This window comes from Canis lupus, chromosome 8, assembly GCF_003254725.2.
Source record: "Canis lupus dingo isolate Sandy chromosome 8, ASM325472v2, whole genome shotgun sequence".
Taxonomy (NCBI): domain Eukaryota; kingdom Metazoa; phylum Chordata; class Mammalia; order Carnivora; family Canidae; genus Canis; species Canis lupus.
The window spans coordinates 6489178-6507928 of record NC_064250.1 but is presented as its reverse complement, the minus strand read 5'-3'; the positions used below and the strand labels follow the sequence as shown (position 1 = coordinate 6507928).

At 34.5% G+C, this 18751-nt stretch overlaps 1 long non-coding RNA gene across 1 annotated transcript in view; it reads right to left on the bottom strand.

Annotated features, from left to right (window-relative positions):
- Window positions 1-3433: 3433 nt before the first annotated feature.
- LOC112657721 (uncharacterized) overlaps window positions 3434-18751 on the bottom strand; it is a 107544-nt gene continuing 92226 nt past the window's right edge. The window contains exon 4 of the long non-coding RNA XR_007412251.1: window positions 3434-5911. This is a non-coding gene — a long non-coding RNA (uncharacterized LOC112657721). The remainder of the gene's footprint in view (window positions 5912-18751) is intronic.

The following is an 18751-nucleotide window of genomic DNA, read 5'->3' as shown; positions in this document are numbered from 1 at the left end:
AGTGATTTGAAAGATATATTTTTATTGTAATCTATTATGCTTATATTTAGTTCACATTATTTTGTCTAGTTATCAGTGATATTAAAAAATAATTTATTAACCTGCCAAGCATAGCACCCAATATTTACTATGCCAATCCTCATAAACCTCTCCCATTGACTATCACTCTTTTCCCATGTTTAAAAAAAAAATGTGAAATGTTAGTACTTTGTAATTACTTTTATGGAATCATCTTTTCTCAAGCTTGGAAATTTTCTTGAAAACTACATAAATTTATAAGACAGATCTTTATTTAATTGGCTTTAATCCCTTGTAGGAGCAACTTATTCCTTCATCAAGTCACGATTTTTATTCCTTTAATGTGAATGTATTATTTAGGATGAGGATGTAAGAAATCTGAGAATATTTTTCTGTTGTCTTCACACAGAGATAATTTTTAGATTTGAGGAAAATCTCTGGATACTAATCCAAATCTTTTATATGAGAAATGTGAGACCAATGTGATTATCTTTTCCTTTTAGTCCCATTCACCTATTTTGCCTGCCCTGAAACCCACTCGCCTCTCTGGCAACCAACAGTTTGTTTCTTGTATTTATGAGTGTTTCTGTTTTGTTTGTTCTGTTTTGTTTCTGTTTTATTTATTTGTTCATTTGTTTTGGTTTGTAGATACCACATATAAGTGAAATCATATGATATTCATCTTTCTCTGACTTATGTCACTTAGCATAATTAAGAACACAACTTTTTAAAAAATTTCTAAATGTTATTCTATTTCTTGAGTAAGTATTTTGTGGGAAAAAAATTGTTATGATTTTTCAGAGGGGTTCTCATTCCAGTGGGAAACTGAGATGCAGAAAGTTAAAATGGGTGTTCCCATGGCCACAGACCTCAAAGCCTTAGAAGGAATTTTATTATTAAGGCTGACCACAGTTCCAATCAATGTACTATTAACCTATCTTTCCTTGGGATGATCTTTTCCATCACTTGTCTCTCTCATTTAAGATTATATAAACTCTGGTTTCAGATAGATAGATATAGATATAGAAATAGATAATAGTATTTAAATATGAATGATTATGATGATGACATGTAGCAGAAATGATGACTTTAGAACACTATTAAGTAACATTCAATCCAGAAAAGAAACTTCCAAACAGTAAATGATACTGACATTGCTACTGTTGCATATGTTTACTTCACTTGAAAGGATAACTAAGTTTTTTTTTTCAAATATCCAGTAAAAGAAAATAATTGAGTTAATTTGATAGCTGCTATAAAATAAATAATGAAAAACTACAATCTAGAATAGTGAATCTGAACTTTCAGGAGATAAGAAGTATCTGAGCCATTCACAGAATGGAAGATACAGTGTATATTTATAAAATTAATATATAAAAGTGATTTCAAAATGTGTTCCTAGATCATAAGTGTCCCTTCAATTAATCAGAATAAATATAATAAAAAGTCTTTGGCAGCCAAACTTGTAACAATTCTTTCTGAATGGAGATTTAATTTGTAAAAGCAAAGATTAGTTAACCATTGCCTAAGTGAATAAATGCCACTAACTCAAGCCTTCCATGTAATTTGCATTGCATTAACAGTCCTCATTTTTTTAATCAACAACTCTTTAGTAAAAACTCATTGTGAACACAACATTAGCATTACTCTCCTTATTACAGATGTTATAAATTGTATTTTCTCAGGAGTAGGTGGGAGTTGGTAGCTGGACCAAGGGCAAGAGTGAACAAGAAATGAATCCTACAGCATCTCTGGGTTTCATTTAAATCAGCTGGTGATATTGGAATTCCATCTGCATTGTTATTTGTTTGAAACTACTGGTTTGTCCAACCTCCTGGTTAGAGGAAATCACATATTTTTTCCCAGAATTATGAAGATCTATGAGAGTCCTAGTATAGAAACAGACATTTTCCTGTCAAGATATGTCTACTATCTGTCTCTGGTATTACTGCCTAAATATTAGGAAATAAAAGTCTAAATTTGGAAATCCTAACTTTATGTATTTATTTTACTTACAGTGTTATGCTCAAAATCTATCTTAATGGCTTATGTCTCATGCTTTACAAAGTATTCATTGTCACTTCATTGTGAAACTGGCATTGGGTTGATACATAGAAATCTTGTGAAGTTCAAACACATACTTCTGTAATGAGACTACAACCAATTCTGACCTGCTCCTACTATTCACTTTTTGCAATGTCTCTCTATAGTGGTCATTTTTTTCTTAACTCGAGTACTATACTTAATGTTAATGTTAAGCCCCTTTAACTTACTTTTGGCCATCAAACAGCACACAGGTAAGGAGTTAAAAAATATTTTTGAAATTAAACTTAAATAAAATACTTCAATGTAAAAGCTGAATAAGACACTATTATACTGCGAGTGAAATAGTTTTTAACCCTACGCTTGAATGACAGCTTAAGCTGAGAAACAAGAACTATAATGTTTAAGTGAATTCACATGCTTATGTGAATAGACATAATGTTTATGTAAATAAATAGGAGGAACCTTTAGAGCTACTGAATACCTAGAAAATCTCTCAGAACTCTCCTCCTTCCAGTGGTAGCTCCAGCACTGAGTTATTTCTTTCAGGGGGTTCTTTTAGTAAGCATTAGTCTATCTGCCGATAAAGAGAGACAATCCTCCAGACTTCAAGATTTTCTTGCATTGTGTACATTTGTGGAATAGTAAATAGCATTAGGTAAACCTAGAACTATATTAGTCGCATTGATAAAATCTGTGTTGGCGAGGCAGAAAGCTCATACGAGATGGAACTTAAAGGTGTGTGGCTTCTCCAAGGAACAATGGGGGAGAGACAATTCATATCGGAGGGTAACAGAAGAGGGAACTGAATCCCAAAACACTACTGTCCCATCCATACTTTTTCCAGGGATGTCAGCAATATCTCAGTGATGATAGCTCAGAACATAACACTATAATAATTGATATAGATGATTTCATATGAGGCGCTCAAGATTTCCACCTCATTCTTTTTGTTTTATTTATAAATTTCATGCTTAATACAACCTTTTTAAGTATCCTTGGTTTAAGTTGGATTCTGCTACCCAGATGCTAAAACTCACCTCTTTGGGGGAATTCTTATTCTAAATGAAATTAGTGATGACTAGAGATCTGTATCACCAATCCAACACAGATTTTTGGCATAAATCTTTGTCCGAGGGCTTATTGGCACAAAGCTATTCCTATTGAATGATGAAGAGTTTAAGAGTGTATGTAGAATATCCACTGGGAATTGTTCCAAGACCTAGATCTAGAATACTATAGACCAAAATAAATGGAGTATTATTAGATTATTAAATGACCTAATTTTTTCTATCTTCATTCCTCAATGGAATTTAATGAAATCATTGTAAGCAACCATAACAAAGTAGGAAAGAGGCCAGGAAACCACATATTATCTGTCCATTGCTTTTTATTATTTTCTTTTATTTTTTCTGAACCCCTTTGCTTTATATTATTCAATCTTTATATAATTCAAGCTTTATATAATTCTGTCAGTATCAAATATAATTCTGTCAGTAACAAATTTACTTTTGTTCGCATCCATTGACAACTCTGACAGTAAAATAGCCTCCGCTTGTCCCTTCTGCCATCACAAAATCATTCTACAAATCATTCTTGACTTTCTCCCTCTTCATCACCTTCACTCTTCATACCTCCATTACTGAGTTTACCACTTGTACATATGTGAAAGCTACAGAGACCCTGAAGACATAGGGATGCAGTTTTGGTAAAAAACAGTTTACAATGGTCAATGTTCTTTGTTTTGTTCAATAGGTAAAAACTATAAATAATCTGAAAACCATGCAGTAGAATAAATTAATGCTTATATAAAATATGCTTGCAGATTCTAGTACCTGTCTTTCAAAAATTTACGGTGCAACATTTAGCTAACCTAAAAGCCTCTGTGTATTTTTTATGCACCATTAACAAAATAAGATCAGTAATCATAATAAGTGTGTCTACAGAACAACTAGTGAAAATTTCTCCAAAGGAATACTTGCATTTTGTAAGCAAAAAGATCAATCTAAAAAAATAGATTGGCTATTTAGACAATAGTCCAATTATCTGAGTTATCTTTGGTCAGAGTATAACTCTTTTAAAGTAAAAAGGATTTTGCTTGGAAATATACACCTGCTTTTATTTAAGTCTTATATTTTTATGCCATATATTTTAACTAAGTTAGTAAAAATAATTAATTGCATTCAACCAAAATGGATGTTCTCAATTCATTTGTAAAAAAGGTAAGAAACATATTCTTATACCCATTCTCCATAATGGATTCTACATTATAGAATCTTTTTAAAATTGGTCATCAACAAATGAGTAGGTATATCATGGTTATATAACATTAATCCATAGTGACACAACTGCTATATTTTCTAGGGAAGTCTGGATAGAAAACATTAATTCTATACCAAAGTTCACTTAACAAGAAAACTTTTTTTTTTAATTTTTATTTATTTATGATAGTCACACAGAGAGAGAGAGAGAGAGAGAGAGAGAGGCAGGGACATAGGCAGAGGGAGAAGCAGGCTCCATGCACCCGGAGCCCGACGTGGGATTCGATCCCGGGTCTCCAGGATCACGCCTTGGGCCAAAGGCAGGCGCTAAACCGCTGCGCCACCCAGGGATCCCAACAAGAAAACTTTTGATAAGAATCTAACATTATGAGAAAAAAAGTAAATAAATACAGAAATTCAAAATAGTTTAAATCCCACCAATGTTATATATAATGTGTAAAATGTATTCTCAAGCATTGAAGTGAAAATTTGCTTCTCTTTAGCTCTTCTCATGGACTGAGAATACAACAGCCTGAAGAAATAAATAAATAAATAAAAGTATGATTTGAACAATAAACATTATAGATTATTTGATATTTCCATCCTTACATTGTATGCTTCTAGGCTCCTTTCTAACCTTGTATTTCCAATGAGAATCGAATTTTCCCAAAGCAATAGTAACAGTTGAGGGCAATATTAAACAAATAAAGAAATTCATTTGAATTAGGAAGGAGCTATTTCCAGTTGGCAGTTCACTCAGCTCTATAGCTGTATTTGCACCCAGTACAGCCATCAACTATCACAGCCATTCTGTTCCCTAAAGATATAACAGAGAGCTCTCTGTTTCTGAGCAGAGACTTCCAAGAAAGCTTACAGGTTTCTCAGAGCTCTTTCAAAGAGGTTGAGTAAGGAAATACAGGTAAGTACAGAGCAGGACAAGGAACAGCAAGAGAGACTATGTGCTCCTAGCACAGAGCTGTGCTTTTAGTAGATATTTGAAAAAATGCTAAATTAGGTAATAAAAACCATTCATATTTCTTATATATTCTATAATCAGTCACTAGTTTAAGAGTTTTTCATGTGTCTTTCTCCTTAACAATCCTCAAGACTTTCAGAATGAATTTAACATAGACATACCTACAAGTATATCATACAAATCTGCACTTGAATTGAGTTCATTAGCATTTGGAGAATGGTAATAGTATTACTTATAACTACCAGTTTCAATTTATAGTATAACTAATATTGCAAAGTGCATTCATACCAGTAATACGCACAATCACAAATACTCTTTTTTGAATTTTGAACTTTTTTTGGAAAATCATGTTGGTCAAGTTCCTTTTCCCGCATATTCCACAAACTACTCCAAATTTTTCAAGGAAGTCCATGGAACACAACAAAGGCACCAAACACCACCCTCCTAGATCAGAGTCCAATGACTAGGGGAATAAACCTTTTAGTGAAAAAAGTGAATATAAAACTCCTTGCAATTTCTCTAGTTACCCCTATCAGCTGTGACAAAAGAAGGGAAAAGAAGGTCTGCAACATTCATAGTCTTCTGCTTGAAATTTCTCTTGGGTTTGAAGAACCTAAAGAAATAAAAAGGATGTAATGTTTATTGAGTATCTACTACAGACAGAGCATACTTCATAGCTTATAAATTACATAGTCATTGCATTAGTCCTGTGAGGAAGGTGGTATTAACCTCATTTTACTGGTGATGAGACTATTCCTCAAATAGGGTAGGTTAACCTGTTCAGGATGACACCATCAGTAAAGAGGAGGGCTGACTCAGTGGCAGCTCTTGCCAATGAAGTACCCTGGCTCAGAAGCAAGCAGCAGCTGCTTGAGCTTATTCTGGCTTCTAGGAGTTATGGAAAGAGAAGCCTAGGTTCCTCTTCAGAACTCTAAGTAAAACTTTGAAGAATTTTTTCTTCTTACCTAATGCAAGACTATCAACCAAGAAGAGAGAACAAGATGAGGACCTTTCTTGAAAGAGAAAAGCCAGAGCGGTGCCTGGGTGGCTCAGTCTGTTGGGCAACCAGTTCTTGATTTTGGCTCGTCATGATCTCAGGATTATGGGATCCAGCCTGCATCTAGCTCTGTGTTTCAGTGGGGAGTCTGCTTCTTTCCCTCTCTCTCTGACCCCCCTTCACATATGTGTGCTCTCACTCTCAAAAAAATAAATATTTAAAAAGAAAGGAAAAGGAAAGAAAAAGAAAGAAAGAAAGAAAGAAGAAAGAAAGAAAGAAAGAAAGAAAGAAAGAAAGAAAGAAAGAAAGAAAGAAAGAAAGAAAGAAAGAAAGAGAGAGAAGAGCCAGAGAAGGAGGAAAAGCTGGGAGTACCTAACCCTCAGGACATCTGCCTTGGGAAATATTAACAAACAAACAAACAAAAAGGATAGCATTGATGTAGAAAGATGTTAGGGTTCAGACCCGACAGCCAAGAAAGAATTATTGAGATGTCTTTGGTGCCAAAAGGCGGTTTTATTAATGCACAGGGACAGGATCTGTGGGCAGAAAGAGCTGCCCTGGGATCATGAGGAGTGGCCCATTACATACTTTCAAGTTAGGGATAGGGTAAGACTCCAAGCAATTTTGGAAGCAAGGTTTCCAGGACCTTCAGGGGGCTAGTTATTGTTAGGAAAAGGCCATTTATTACTGTCTAATAAAACCTTAGTCATGAGACCCTTCCAATGTATTTCAATGGGTGCTTTGCTTAAGGGATGATGGCCAACATGTATCTTGGCGGGGGGTGAGGGGATGAGTAGACATAAATGAAGCTTCTAAAGGAATTTTTATATGTTAAAGTCGACTTACAGGATCCTGGGGGTCGGGCTAAGATTGCTCTTTGCCCTTAGCAAAGTATTAACATCAAGGCAGCTGAGTTCCTGGAGGAATGTCACTCTGCCTGTTTTAAGGACTTGTCAGTGGGGCTGTAGGTAGCAAGGAAATTTAATTTTTCCTTTGCCTTTGTTTCCCACATCAGCATGAAGACTCCTTTCTTTTCTAAAGGACTATATCAATCAAAGCAAAAATGTGCCCCAAAGCTCTAAGGCCTCAAAAGGAGAATCAAGATAAGCCAGTTTCCCCACTGTTCATATTTATCAACTGAGTGATAATTTAGTGATTAAAATATCTAGAACACTAAAATAAGAATTATTTAAGTGGCTTTAGAAATCAAAGCATTTAGGTTGAAGTATGCTGAAAATGCCATTTTTGTAGATCAAAAATGGTTGAACAATGTCAATTCCATATGGTTAAATTTAATTTATTATTCAGTTGTTAATGCTAATCCAAACATAAAAGACCCAAATAATAAGTATTCAAATTTACTAATACCCTGGATCATTTGAAAATACAGTTTTGAACCCCTCAAATCTCTCTGATAAGCCAATTTGCAGGTGGATCATTCCGTAAGGGCAGTAGCCCAGAGCTCTGAAATAGTATTCAGGAAACAGTCCTTTGCCATGACAGCAATTTGACACACTGCAAAGCAAAACACATGTGACCAAAGTTCTACTTCTCCCATGCCATGGGCGGTTTTTCAGGCTAAGCTAGCTGATTTGTGCTTAACTATTCTCACAGCTGTGGCAAAGCTTTAGTTAGGGCCTCAGTATAATTTATATTCAGCCAATAATTGTGTGAAAGAACAGATTTAATTTTTAAAGGGCAGGCCTTCGAGGTTTTAGCATAACTAAGCCTGAATTAACATGTTTGCAACGAGGGCTGAGGCAAGCTGCTCACTACACTGGCCAAGTCCAGTATACAAGCAACCCCCTTAGGTTTTCTACCGCGTGCTTGATAGGCCTGTTCTCCATGGCAAGGACAGAATATATCCTGTAGGCTCCCTATGCAGCAAGAGGCTGAAAGAGCATTTAAACTTGATCCTCACAGCCAACGGGGAAATTCAAAGCTTTCCAATTTCAGGAGAAGAGTTGGAATGAAATTCAGCTGATATCACTATCATGCTTAGAAGAACGAAGAGGCACACAAGCCCAAGAGGAGATAGTCACAACAAACAAGAACTCCGAATCTCTAAAGTGGAAATCTACCGCCAAGTCCTCATCATCTAACAGTATAGTGTTGTGTACTCCTGGGAAAACCCAGGTTCTCCACAGATGGGCACTTATAGAATGTTTTCCCTTCAGAATACACTGGCAACTGAAACTAACTTTCTTTCTTTCTTCTTTCTTTCTTTCTTTCTTTCTTTCTTTCTTCTTTCTTCTTTCTTTCTTCTTTCTTTCTTTCTTTCTTTCTTTCTTTCTTTCTTTCCTTTCTATCTTTCTTTTTATTTTTTATTTTTTGCTTTCCTTCATTCTCTAAAATTTAAAGAGCACACATACCGTGCTAGACAGTGAGCACACATACCATGCTAGACAGTATCCTGGATATTAGGTCCAGATTCAGATATTAGAAAACTAAACAGAGAAGAAACCTAAGAAATATTTAAGAAGAACCACATCACCATGGGAATGCAAGCAGATGCTTGGTGGACACTATGCCCAATATAGAAAAATTCCAGTAAGGGTAACAAACCTCAAGTGTACAGAGTCCAGGCAATTAAGACACCATCTAAGTAATTTTTAAAATGGTGCTTTTAAGAGTTTTGCTTTCTTCTTACAGAGATACACATTTTGATGTTTTCCTACATCTTACTTCCTCTACCTAAACTCTTATATTCTTTCCCTCAATCTTACTTAAGGACAGAACCCGTGAAAACACTTCTTTTAAGGGATAGGTACTCATATACAACCTTAAATGCAATCTGTTATCTTTTTACCTGTAGTTTCTTTATAATGGCCCTATGTTTTTTTACATATACCATTATGAATTAGGAAACTAAAGCATAAATTGGTGAATTGGTGAATAAAGTTAATGTGAAGAGACTTCAGTATTGTACCTCAGAAATCCCCAAAATACATTTCTTTTCTCCAATATGACTGAAACCATGTACATATTAATCTACTAGAGATAAATGGTTTCAAAGAAAGGGAGGGTGTACAGCAAAACACAGGGGAAGGGGGATCCCTGGGTGGCTCAGCGGTTTAGCACCTGCCTTTGGCCCAGGGCGTGATCCTGGAGTCCCAGGATCGAGTCCCACATCAGGCTCTCTGCATGGAGCCTGCTTCTCCCTCTGCCTGTGTCTCTGCCTCTCTGTGTGTGTGTGTCTTTCATGAATAAATAAATTAATAAAATCTTTTTTAAAAAACACACACATGGGAAATAACCTGATGCCCCCTAGTTTCAGCCCTGTGACCTTTGAAAATTATGTTATCAGATTTCCCACAGAGAGACTAAACTGAAACCTGACCATGTTACAAAATTAAACTATATACAATTTAAAAAAATAAACTTTTTCTTTCCTAAAATATAGTTAATACCAAGTTTCCTTACATTCACTTCTTCATGCAGTGCACTTTTTGAGTAATATCTTAGACATTGTGGTGTACATATGAAATTTTTCCAGTCTAGTATCTTTTTGTCAATCTTTTGCTAAATCACTCAAATCATCCTTTAGGAAGCAGGAGAAGACCGTATTTTTTTTTATTCTCAATATTTCCTCCTACTTATATTCTTAACTGTGGCAGTTTTTCCAATAGTGAGCAGAGTATAGTTTCCCACCTCACTGATGCAGCATAGGCTGTTATTTCCTTTGGTCAGAAGAATGATAGCAGATAAGACACAGAGGCTTCAAAGACACTTGTATCAGTGTCTTTGATATTCTTCAGCCATTGCCATGGAAAACAGATGTCCCTTTGCCGTGCACAAGTCCCAAAAAATAAGAAGTGGGTGGAGCAGAGCTAGAACAACATCTGTCCTGGAGCCAAGTCCAGATAAGCCCAGCCAAGATCAGCCAAACACCAGCCAACACACTGAGACATGAACAAAAATAATTCTTTGTCATTATATGACAAGGAGAGTCTGTGGTTGTTTGTTATGTAGTATCACTGCTACTGTATCTAATACATACAAAAACCAAGCTTTCCCTTTGTGAGTCCTTGTGAGACGTTTCATAAAGATGCTTTTCTTATGCTGGGTAAGAGATGTGGACGCATGACCAAAGCTAGGTCAATCTGATTTCTTCTCCAGAGAATTTCAATCAGCCTGAGTGACAACATTGAAAAGAGTTGGAGCTGTTTCATTCTGTGAGTTCTGAAGAAACTATACAATAATTCTTAAAACCTACATGCCTAAAACTGCTGTAGTTCTTGGTTTTTCAAAACCTACTTCTTCAGGTTTTTCCTTTATTCTAGTTAAGTTAGTACCTATTCATTAAATTCATACATTTATACTTAAGTTAGCAGTTAATTCACTGTTGCTGATAATTGAAAAACCTTAACTTTTACAAAGACTCTGTTTTTTTAATACTTAAATAAATTCATTAGATAGTAACAAAGCTAGCACTTTTTGTATTTTCCAAGACTGACAAGAATTCATGAGGAGGGAGCTGCCTATTATAATGAGAACTTCTCCAGAAGAACTAAAAAAGAAAGAAAGAAAGAAAGGAAGGAAGGAAGGAAGGAAGGAAGGAAGGAAGGAAGGAAGGAAGGAAGGAAAAGAAAGAAGAAGAAAGAAAGAAAGAAGAAAGAAAGAAAGAACGAAAGAAAGAAAGAAAGAAAGAAAGAAAGAGAAAGGGAAAGAAAGAAAAAGAAAGGGAAAGAAAGAAAAAGAAAGAAAGAAAGAAAGAAAGAAAGACAAAGAAAGACAGAAAGAAGGAAAGAAAGAAAGAAAAGAAATGCCTCAACATCAGATAACTGACATATATTTTTGATTTGACATAAGAGAATGAAAAAGGCCTGGCATTGACTTTTTTGTCCTAGGACATCAACAAAACTGTTTTTATCAAAGAAACATTTCAGAGATGTTATTCTATTTCATTATTATAGCTTTATCCTATGAAATCAAGGTATTCTCTTGAAATCACAAGTGGCATGCCAAAAATAAATTCAGTCAAAATGATGAGAAATTTACTTCAAATAACTTACAAAAAATGCTATTTATTTTAAATAGCAGAACGACTTCTGTTTCTAGCAATATGATGATCTAAGTAATTTGCAAACCCACCTGATCCCAAGTAGCTAGAAATGTTGGATTAAATTTTAAAGCATACTTTTAACTACCTGGCCAATATTTAAATGATCCTTATGAGAAATTTGGAGGAACTGAAATTGAAAAAGGAACTAAAAACAGGAGATACATGAATGATCACTTGGCTGGAGTGTGGTGGGAAGCAGTTCACTCCTTTCCTTAACAAATAAAGGATTGTGGATTTCAATGCTCAGGTGGGGATAACACTCTATGTTTGAAAAAGAGAAGGAATTATCACCAATATTCCCTCATAAAGCTGAGAGTGTGCTTTCAGTAAAAGATGGGAGATATATGTATACTAACATATACGACTTTGGATGGACTATCCAAACTATGGACTTTGGATGAATAAAGAGCCCTCTCTAAGAATTTAAAATAGGCCAGAGCCTAACATGGATCTGAGATTGTAAATCAAACTATCGAACTGTATGGTCCCACAAATCTTAAGCTACAAAATTAATATAAAAGCATCAGTTTGATTAGCATACCTTTGGCACAAGGCATAAGCCAATGCAAACACCCACAAACTGTTAATATTAACAATAAATAGCAAACAGAGCTTTAATTATAAAGAGATTAAAAATAGCTAAGGAAACTAAGAACAAAATAGCCAATGATTATGAACATTTAATAAAAGGGTTACACATCTAGAAAAATATGTTTCTCTTTAAAAAAAAAAGATTTTATTTATTTGAGAAGAGAGATAGTGAGAAAGAGAGGACAAACAGTGGGAGGGTCTCAGGGAGAGGAAGAAGCAGATTTCCCACTGAGCAGGAGCATGATGCCAGCCTCAGTCCCAGGACCACAGGATCATGACCTGAGCCGAAAGCAGATGCTTAGCTGACTGAGCCACCCAGGTGCCCCAAAAATATGTTTCTTGCAAACATGGCTCAGTAAAAGATTTACAACCATTAAAATAATCCAGTCAGTCTACAAGTGTTTCTAATCCTGAGTACTACTGATTTAATTATTTGCTGCCAGAAGCTGCCCTGTGCATTGCAGAATATTTAGCAACATAGTTGGCCTCTATAAACTAGATGCCTGTAGCACCCTCAGAGTTATGACAATTATGTCTCCAGACATCACCTTAATGTCCCCTTGGGGGAAAATGGCTTCCCAATTAAGAATCACTGAAACTACTAGTCTACACTGATACACACGCGCACACGCACACACACACACACACACACACAAAATGTTATTGCCTAAGACAATTTATATATGCTTTCTATAACCACATATTAACAAATAAGCTCTCTCTTAAAAAGTTTGTCCCTGAGGCTCAAATAAGAAAGAATTCACTTGATACAATGGTCATTACATGAATACAATAATCACATGAGGGCAAAATGAGAAAGAGTATAGACAGATATTTCTTAAGAAAAATGAAATGATTCTTAAGATTCAGAAAACTTATTTCAATGTACAAAAAAAGTACATCACAACTGAATTAAAAGTACCTAGGAATTAAAAGATAGGTGTTATATAGAATAGTATTTTAATTTACTGTACAGATACAGCTACTGGTATATAAAACAACATGGATATATCTCATAGACATAATATTGAGTATAAGAAGTCATAAATCAATAAATATGGTATCATATCATTTATAAGCATTCCAGAAACAGCCAAAACTAGCATACAATGTTAGAAGTGAGAATACCCCCCCCCCAAAAAAAGAAGTGAGAATATCAGTTATTCTAGGCAGATACGAGTAGTGAGAAGCAAAAGAGAAAGGGCATGAGGGGGACTACTGGAGTGTTATACTTCTTGATTTGGGGGCTAATTACACAGATGTTTTAACTCTGTGAAAGTTATAGGCTGTATACCTATGATTTATTTGCTTTTCTGTATGTAACTTATGGTACAATAAACTTGATTTTAAAATATAGCATATAACCTGAATTTTTAAAATTGGGAATATGGGACACCTGGGTAGCTCAGAGGTTGAATGCCTACCTTTGGCCCAGGGCCATGATCATGGAGGCCCCGGTACTGAGTTCCACATCGGGCTCCCTCCATGGAGTCTGCTTTTCTCTCTGCTTATGTCTCTGCCTCTCTCTGTGTATCTCTCATGAAAAAATAAATAAAATCTTTAAAAATTAATAAAAAAATAAAATTGGTAATAAGTTGGAATCACTCAACCTGATAAGAGGCATCTATAACTAACCTGCAAGCGACATCCAAGTTTATCTGAAACACTTATAAGGTGACCAAATTGATCAAAGTGTTGTGTATAGTTGCAGTATTTTCATTATCATTGCTATAGTGTTCTACTGTGTAATTATAGTTCCATATACTTATCAATCCTGCTGTTAAATGAATACTTGTGTACTTTATAGATTTTTTATCATTATTAATGATGGCACAAACTACATAGCATATTTTAAGGGAATTATATATATGCATTTTTTTTCAGGGTGTATTCATAGGAGGAATAGCTGAACCATAATATGCGGACATATTAAACTTTAGTAGATATAGCCAGTTTTTTAAATTAATACACTACATTTTCATTAGCAGAGTATGAGACTTCCAGTTGCTTCAGTTCTTCTCCAGTACTTGATAGTTTTTAACAATTTTCCCCATTGTGATAGGTGGGAGTTTTAATTTGCATTCCCCAGGTAAACACTGCAGTTGAAAATTTAATCTTCATTTGGACATTCTCTTTTATATAATATTTCTTCAACCTTTTCCCCCTTTCTTCAAGTGCAGCTTTTGTCTTTTTTCCTATTGTAGTTTTTAAAAACTACTCTGAATAGATATGTCATATACCCTATTACTAATAATTCCTCCCATTATTTGGGTGCTTTTTAACTCTCCTCGTGGGTTTTTAGTCAATAGCAGTTCTTAATTATAACATTTTATAATGTATCAATTTTTTAATAGCTAATGCTTTTTGTGTCTTTCTGAAGAAACCCTTGTGTACAGTGGGACCACAAAAGAGTTCTATATTTTCCTCTAAATGCTTTATTGTTTTGCTGATTGCATTTATATCAGCAGTATATCAGTAATTAATTTTTGTATCTGGTGTGAGGTAAAGATATACTGAGCTGTATTTTTTCCGATATAGGTACCAACTGGCACAGCATCACTTACTGAAAGGACTAAAAAGACTATTACATAATCAATAAACCTGAAAATTAATCTTGTCATAAATCAGGTGATTGTACAAGTACAGGTCTGATTCTAGGCACTCTACCATCTCATCATATATTTTTTCCTATCATTTGCCTATAATATACTTTTAAAACTAAGCTTTATTTTTTTTAAAGATTTTATTTATTTATTCATGAGAGACGCAGATAGAGAGGCAGAGACACAGGCAAAGGGAGAAGCATGCTCCATTCAGGGAGACCGATGTGGGACTCGATCCCCAGACCCCAGGATCACATCCTGGGAGGAAGGCAGGTGCTCAACCACTGAACCACCCAGGCTTCCCAAAATTATAGCTTTAAAATGTCTTTATATATATATATATATATATATATATATATATATATATATATGTCTTTATATCTCCTTGTGTAAGTCCTACTATTTTATTATTCTTTTTCAAGTTTTCAATGATTACTTTTTCTACTTGCATTTGTGTGTAAATTTTAGTATCAATTTCTTCAAATACAGGAATTATATTGAATCTATATGAATTTATGGTATAATTAAAAATCTTTACAATAATGAATCTTCCAATTACATGAACATGGTATACATCCTTTATTTACCTAGGCCTTAAAATTTTCAACATATCATTCTTGCATATTTTTGTTATATTACTTCTTAGGTATCTAATGGTTTTGTTACAGTCATTACTACTTATTTCCTATTTGTTGCTATAATATAGAAAGAAATACAATCCATTTTTGTTACATTGACTTCTATTGAGCAAACCTGATAAATTCATTTGTCATTTATAACAGTTTGATTATAGAGTATTTAGGAATTTCTCTATACACAATCACATCATCTTTAAATAAGTTTATTTATCAATATTTAGAAGAGGTGAATATCCTAAAATTTCCATCTATCAATCTCTTTGTCACACTTTTGAATCAAGTTATTAATGGTCTCAATTTGGTTCTAATCTCTGAGTTTGTACAGAATGGATGTTATTTCTTTCCTTAAATATATAAAGGAAAGTCATTTAGTCCTAAAAATGTGAGATTTTTAAATAACATATACTATTTCTTCATAGGTATCAGACTATACAGATGTGTTTTTATTTCTTCTAGAAATCTATAAGTAATGGTCAAATTTGTACAGTTATTCATAATATTTTCTTATTTTCTTTCTGATGTCAACAAGAATTGGGGTTATGTCCTCTTTAATTCTTGATATTGGTAATTTTTGTTTTACTCTTTTTTCATAATTAGTCTTTATAGGCTGGTATTCCTTTATTTTTTTTTTTAATTTTTATTTATTTATGATTGTCACACAGAGAGTGAGAGAGGCAGAGACACAGGCAGAGGGAGAAGCAGGCTCCATGCACTGGGAGCCCGACGTGGGATTCGATCCCAGGTCTCCAGGATCGTGCCCAGGGCCAAAGGCAGGTGCTAAACCGCTGTGCCACCCAGGGATCCCTGGTATTCCTTTAAAAGCAGTGCATCCTTTGTTTTATGCTTCTCTTTTTTTTAACTTTGTTTCTTCACAGTTTCACTCTGATATTTACTTATAGTGTATTTATAGTATCATCTATTCAACATTGAAGGAGAAGTCCTGGTAAACTTGTAACAAAGAAAAACAAATGTTAAGTAAAAGGACTATAAATGAACCAGAGCATTGCCATTATATACAGAAAAAAAAAAAAAAGAATTTCCTACATAAAAAAATGAAAAAGGATATAAAGGCAAAATGTTAGAACTAATGAGAAAGCTGTTCATTTTTCTTATAATTCATTAGCTCATAAAAATTTCTTATATAGAATTCTCATAAACTAGTAACAAGCAATAGGAAAATAAAATTTTAAAAGAGAAGCTATTTGACATTGAATTTTGGTAATGACTAAATATTATTGGAATAGATCTTCTACCAAAATTATAAGAGCTATGTAATATGCAAGACATAACTTTTCAAAAGCACTAAAGAGTCCCTAAAAGAAGGAACTGAAGGAGCGATTATCACTGACAGAAGATAGGCATGACAGGAGGTCAACATTTATCCTGGATTTTTTCCTGAGGATATATTCCAATTCACTCAGATGGTAGAAAACATCACCTTTACAGAAAGCAGTGATCTCTCTGGGATAAGTAACAGGTTGGAGTCTGAGACAATCAAGCCGACTACAGTTTGAGGAGCAACTTCCCAGAGAAGATCGAACCACAGAAAAGTGAACTCCAAAACCTGACATCAAATTCTTCCAGGTTCAGTGGCTGCCTATCAAACTGTGCACTCATATGCTAAGGGACATCACAAGAAACCCAGCAAAAAACAGCAGGTCATTAAGAGAGAAAAAGAGAGGGAAAAAGTCTACCATCTCCACACTTAGCATTTATTTCTTTATTAAAGAAAAAAACAACGACACATACCCACCATTTGCTTCGATGTGGATGGAACTGGAGGGTATTATGCTGAGTGAAATAAGTCAATCAGAGAAGGTCAAACATTATATGGTCTCATGCATTTGGGGAATATAAAAAATAGTGAAAGGGAATAAAGGGGAAAGGAGAGAAAATGAATGGGAAATATCAGTGAGGGTGACAGAACATGAGAGACTCCTAACTCTGGGAAACAAGGGGTAGTGGAAAGGGAGGTGGGCGGGGGTTGGGGTGACTGTGTGACAGGCACTGAGCGGGGCACTTGACGGGATGAGCACTGGGTGTTATACTATATGTTGGCAAATTGAACTCCAATTAAAAATAATAATAATAATAATAAAGAAAGAAAAAAACACATTTATTTCAGATGCCAGCCAATGCAAATGTTGTTAAGATCTGACAAAGCTTCATGATGAATATAACATTTTTTATTACATTATTCTTTATACTTTTGTAATTGTTGGAAAATATTTATAACATTTGGATTCAGGAGTCCTGTTAAAGTTGTAAAGTCAACAATGCTTTTACCTCAACAAGGATTCAAATGCCAGGCTTACTCAGGTTGGTTAATAGTGTATGTTCCTGTATAAGTGAAAGTAAATTCTTGTGTATAAAGATTCTCCAGTTTAAGTACTGTTGGGTCTTCCTGTGTATTGTAAAACCTATCCACAATTCATCACATTGAAGGGTGTAGCTTTCACGTAGTTCAAGGAAGGCACATCTGACGAAGATGAACAAAAACTCATTCAATAAAACTTAAGGACAATGATTGTGACTCAGAGCTTTGACAAAAATGATATATGTTTTAAGAGGACAGAGCCGCCCCGTGCACAGATAGATTTTTTTTTTTTTTTAGCATTTTCATTGGTATTTCCTCAAGTCTTCACTTGATTACTTAAAAAAAAATAATAGTAGATTCAAATTTACACAAAAAAACTCTCTAGAATACAGGTTGACACCAATTAAATTTGAAGAAAGTCTAACATCTACATAATCTGTCCATGCAGAATAATGTCTAAGTATCTGGTTCTAGGTAAAATATAGCTAAAGATCATATACTTTGTGTGCAACACTGTCTGTAAGAGGATCCTGGTGCATAGCAATTAAAAATCACATGGTACTTTGAAATGGATGGAAAAATTATAGCATGTAGTCAAAAATGGCAACTGGAAAAGGAAGTAATATCAGCACACTAATCAAATGCCTTTGTGTATTCAAACTTGAATAAAGCAAATATTGATCACATTAGTTTCAATAATAACTCTTGAAATTGAGAGCTGATACAAAACGTGCACATACAGATACATGGAATAGAAACAGAGTTGATGTTCAGTTCTGTGCTAATGGAGCAGTAATAAATAAACCCTCAAGTCTCAGATAATCCAATTTCATTAATACACTAATGATGATGTGTTTTTTGCAGTCAATACACATTTTAATGATATTTTAGCAGTCATATTCCATGACAACAAACACATCAATTAATCATGTCGTTTTCCTACTGAAAAGCCTTCAATAATTCCATTTCAACTTTCTAGTAAATGAGTTTCAAGGTTTGTAGCACATCATTCAAGGCTTCTAGTGGTCCTGCCTAATGTGACTTTTAAATAAGCTCTCCCATTCTCCTCTGGATGTTCTTTTTGCTACAGGAATCAAACGATTCGAATCAAAATTGTTCACAGGCCCCCTATACTCTCCTAACACTTCTAACATTCATGAATGCACTGAAAGCTGAGGGTGCTCTTTTCTCTCATCACCATCTTTTAATTATCTTCCACGTCTCAGTCTCTCCCATTCCAAA